Raw genomic sequence first — 5579 nt, forward strand, 5'->3', positions numbered from 1 at the left:
ATTTGAGTGGAGCATAAACATGGACGTGAATGGACTGAATGGTCGGCAATCCGATGTAATCCTATGTAAATTAGTTGTGTTTAATTTCTCACAGGTGGTGGGGATTAACTGGAGATTCTCTTGTGCCTCTTTAAATAGACTCAGACTGAAACTGTGGTCGTCGGGTTAGGAGATTCATGCTTGTAGTGTGTAACTCCGTAAATAAATATTTATAAAACTGTACAAAAATTGGCTCACGTTTAATCGTTCACCAGCTGGCTTTCTGGAATAGAATGCAGGACAGGTAGGTGTGCTAGGGCTGAGGTTTATGGGTGGGGACAAATTATTGATGAGCTGATTTTGCCTCCACCCTCAGTACTGCTCTGGGAGTGTTTGTCTACATTTTGTGGTCAAGTCTCTGGAGTGGGACTGCAACCCATGACCTTTGACTCAGAGCGGGTGCGCTATCCCCGGGCCGCCCCTCCCTCCAGCACCGGCGGCCACACTCTCTCACAGGTCATGGGTCGCTCCAAAAGATGGAGGGTTGGCCATTTAATCAGATCAGCATTAAAAGTCACCCAAAAGGCTTGGATCTTCGAACTTCCTCCCTCTCTCTTGCCCGATTCTGTGTGGGCTACAAATTGATGGAGCTCCAAACATGATTTTAAGAGCGACCATTCTTCTTATTGCACTGATATTATTTCAGCAGGGCGGGGGTACATTTTTTTTGTAATGTTGTCTGTTCCTCGCTGTTATTGGATTTATTAAATCACGAATCAAAACATTTCTATCTTCAACTGCAGAGCTTGGCTCAGTCAGCTTCTAATCTGTTGGCAAAGTTCCAAGTTATTAAATGCATTTGTGTGAGGTCGAGAGCCTGTGGCTGCGATCACCATGTTAAATATCCCAGTGGATTCTCCATGTCAACTGACTTGCGTTTCCCTGGTTACTGGTAAATATGTTGTCCTGTTGTAATATGGTTTATTAAGCTCCTCCCGCGCTCTCCCGACACACTTGGTCACCTGCCCAGCTGGATACTGAGTCTTCTTTGTGTAATAATCTCGCCAAGATCAGGCTTCTGATACTAAACCCTTTCATTTGCAAGCCCAGGAACCTAGAGAACAGCGGCCCAGGATGAAACAGCGGGTTTTCGGCTCCCGCTGCTCGTTTATCATTGGGCGAGCGCCCGCCCTCTCAAAAGGGAGGTTCATACTCATGGGAAAACAGTGCTGCAGTGGCATTGTCACTGGACAAGTGATCCAGAAACCCAGGTTAACGGCCAGGTTCAAATCCCATCAGAGCAGTTGGTGAAATTGGAATACAATAAAGTCTTGAATTACGCCGGCAAGGTGGCGCAGTGGTTAGCACTGCTGCCTCACAACGCCGAGGACCCGGGTTCGATCCCAGCCCCGGATCGCTGTCCGTGTGGAGTTGGCACATTCTCCCCGTGTCTGCGTGGGTTTCGCCCCCACAACCCAAAGATGTGCAGGGTCGGTGGATTGGCCACGCTAAATTGCCCCTCAATTGGAAAATAAATAATTGGGCACTTTAAATTTAATTTTTAAAAAGCCTTGAATTACAAGTCTAGTGATGATCGTGAAACCATTGTCGATTGTTGGAAAAACCCACCTGCTTCACCAATGTCCTTTAGGGAAGGAAATCTGCCGTCCTTACCCGGTCTGGCCTACATGTGACTCCAGACCCACAGCGATGTGGTTGACTCTTTTAAAGTACCCAATTCATTTATTTTCCAGTTAAGGGGCAATTTAGTCTGGCCAATCCACATATCCTGCACATTTTTGGGTTATGGGGGCGAAACCCACGCAAACACAGGGAAAATGCGCAAACTCCACACGGACAGTGACCCAGAGCCTGGTACCTCAGTGCTGTGAGGCAGCAGTGCTAACCCACTGCGTCCCCGTGCTGCCTGAATGTGCTTGACTCTTAACTGCCCCCCTGAAATGACCGAGCGAGACGGTCAGGTCTAGGGCAATTAGGGAGGGGGAACAGGCCTTGCCAGCGACGTCCACATTCCATGAAAGAATCAGGAAAGAGCCCAGGGGGAGATCTATTGATGATTCCTTCGTGGCCGCCATGGCACTAAGTCTATTTCCCCAAGGAAGGATTTGTCCGCCAGTCATCGTGACTGATTCCAGGGCGGCCGGCTGCCATCGATGCTGTCACACAGCAGCGAGAATCCTCGCTGATATCTGCAATGACGCACTTCCACAAACTCCGTTAGAAACACAGAAGATATTTATTAATGAGAAGGACTGTCCATCGGTACAGCTGCCACGTAGCTGCACCCAATCCCCTCAGGCAGGCCTCCATCCCCGGGGGCGATTATCCACTCTGAGTCCCAATTGGTCACCCACGCCATCAGCTGAGTTGCCCTTAAAGGGACATTCACCACAAATCGACACAATATCCTTCCTTCTCCCTCTCCCTCTCTCTTATGAACATACGAACAAGGGGCAGGTGTAGGCCATTCGACCCTTCGAACCTGCTCCGCCAAACAATACAGCACAGGACCAGGCCCTTCGGCCCTCCAAGCCTGTACCGGTCACAATACCACCCTCGGCCAAAACCCTCAGCGCTTCCTAAAGAACAAAGAATAAGATTGTGGCAAATCTGATAATAACCTCAAATCTGCATTCCCCCTTCCCCCCTTCCCCCGATAACATATGGCCCCCTTGCTTATCAACAATCGATCCACCTCGGTCTTAAAAATATTCAAAGACTTCCACTGACTTCTCAGCAAGAGAGATTCTGATCCTCTGACAGAAAGAAATTCTCCTCATCTCCGTTGTAATTGGGCGACCCCCTTATTTTTAAACCATGACCCTCCCCCCTAGTTGTAGATTCTCGCACGAGAGGAAACATCCTCTCCAAGTCCACCCTATCAACACTCCCTCAGGATCTGATATGTTTCACTCAAGTCGCATCTTGCTTTGCTGAACTCCAGTGGATACAAGCCGGGCCTGTCCAAACTTTCCTCCTCAGACAACTTTTGCTCATTGCTGGTGTTAGTCTGGTTTGCAGGGCCTTTATCACATCGCTTATTGTGCTTTTATCTTGCGATTCGTTCTGCCTCAAAAAAAAGAGGGTGGGATTCCCCGTGAACGGGCGGGGCGGGCGGCTCCAGCAGGAAGGCGTGGCGTGAACCACTCCAGCGCCAGGCTGCCTCACCTTCAGGGGCTAGGCCGGCGGGGGAGTGGTTTGCGGCGCGCCGGCGCGGAAGGGTCTTGGCACCACGCCAAGCTGCGCCGAAGGGCCTTCGCCACCCGGCGCGAGTTGGCGCATGCGCACGAGTGCCAGTGTGTGCTGGCGTCACCCCAGCCCATGCGCAGGGGGGGGGGGGGGGGGGGGGGTTCATCTCCACGTCGGCCATCATGGACTGTTACTCGGAGGAATAGAGTGCCCCCGCGGCACAGGCCCGCCCGTGGATCGGTGGGCCCCGATCGCGGGCCAGGCCACCGTGGGGGCACCCTCCGGGGCCAGATCCCCCCGAGGACCTCGGAGGCCGCCCGCGCCGCCAGGTCCCGCCAGTAGGTACCAACCCCCGCCAATTCTCCAACCCGGCCGGGGGGGGGGGGTCGGAGAATCCCACCTAAGATCTTGCTGGAGGCAATGCTATTTTTATTTAAAGCTCTTTACAAAGGCTAATTAAGACCACGGGTGTGATCCAGCAGCCTCGTTAGCCTCAAGGCGGGACGCTGGCACCAGTGGTTAGCACTGCTGCCTCACAGCGCCAGGGACCCGGGTTTGATTCCCGGCTTGGCTCACTGTAGGTGCGGAGTCTGCGCGTTCTCCCCGTGTCTGCGTGGGTTCGTCTTGAGTGGAACGGGCTCCCTACAACACCGAGGCCTCCACCCTTCCACAAGATCTGCCCCAGACCCATCTCCTTCAGCGTCAGGCTCTGTCGGGACTGGCCAATCAGATTGTATGACGGTTCTTTCCGGCGGGAGTTCCGGGGGGTGAAAGTCGCGGCTCCGGCCGAATTGGAGTGGGAAAAGTGGCTGGCGCACAAAACCATCCAAAAAAGAAATCCTGGCCCAGGTCCCTCTGTCAACAGCGCAGGCAGCTTTATCTCTCCATTAAGTTGTGTATTTTAGGACTGCTGCATTGTTGTGTTCATTCCAGACGCTGTGATGCTTTCACTATCAGAGGCAGTGTTAATTTGTAACTAATCATGGGGAGCGTACTCGCTCCACCCCACTGCCTCTCCAAGCGAATTAACCCCACCAAGAAGACTGTGGATAGGAGTTTCTCACAAGCATCTATAGATGTGCCATAGAGAGCATCCTATCCGACTGCGTCACAGTTTGGTATGGCAACTGCTCGGCCCAAGATCGCAAGAAACTGCAGAGTGTGGTGAACTCAGCCCAACGCATCACACAAGCTTGTCATCCTCCCATTGATTCTGTCTGCACCTCCCGCTGCCTCAGGAAGGCAGGCAGCATTGTCAGAGACCCCTCCCACCCAGGCTTTTGCCTTCTTCCAGACCCTTCCATCAGGCAGAAGGTACAGGAGTCTGAAGACCCGCACATCCAGACATAGGAACAGCGTCTTCCCCACAGCTACCAGACTCCTCAACGACTCCCCCTCGGACTGATCTGTTCCCTGTAAGAACACTATTCACCACGCCCTAGGCTGCTCTTGCCCATGTATTTGCTTTGTTTGGCCTCTTGCTCCGCACTGTAACCAATCACTGTTTGTCGATGTACCATTTGTCAATGTTCTCTGGTGATTATTTTTTGTCTGCTATGTACGTACTGTGTACGTTCCCTCGGCTGCAGAAAAATACTTTTCACTGTACATGTGGCAATAAATCAAATCAAATCAGAGACTCCTTCCACCCAGGCTTTGCCCTCTTCCAGACCTTTCCATCAGGCAGAGCATACAGAACATAGGAACAGCTTCTTCCCCACAGCTACCAGACTCCTCAACGACTCCCCCTCGGACTGATCTGTTCCCTGTAAGAACACTATTCACGACGCCCTATGCTGCTCTTGCTCGTGTATTTGCTTTGTTTGGCCTTGTTCCACACTATAACCAATCACTGTTTGTCGATGTACCATTTGTCAATGTTCTATGTCGATTATTCTTTTGTCTACTATGTACGCACTGTGTACGTTCCCTCGACCGCAGATAAATACTTTTCACTGGACTTCAGTACATGTGACAATAAAACAAATCAAATCACCTTGTGAATCATACAATCCCTACAGTGCAGAAGAAGGCCACTTGGCCCATCAAGTCTGCACTCACCCTCTGAAAGAACACCCTACCCAGGCCCAATCCCCGCTCTATCCCTGTAACCCCACCCAATGGCCTGCTTCTGTGCTGTAATTTCCCTTCATATCGGGCGTAATAAATTATGACCTTGCCAGGTCAGTCCACACCTTGAGAGCAAATGAACAACACGAGTGGCACTAATATAAATGAGTGACTGAAGGGGAAGGCAGAGGTTAGGCAGTATGACGACAAGATTAACAACAGGTCATTCCAAAGGGGGAAAGATTTGTTCCTGGAGGAATTGGAATTTAATTCCCGGTAATCTTCGTTGTAACGCCGTTCGGGAGCACTTTTGAAACCCC

Source organism: Scyliorhinus torazame, chromosome 25 (assembly GCF_047496885.1).
Source record: "Scyliorhinus torazame isolate Kashiwa2021f chromosome 25, sScyTor2.1, whole genome shotgun sequence".
Classification (NCBI taxonomy): Eukaryota; Metazoa; Chordata; class Chondrichthyes; order Carcharhiniformes; family Scyliorhinidae; genus Scyliorhinus; species Scyliorhinus torazame.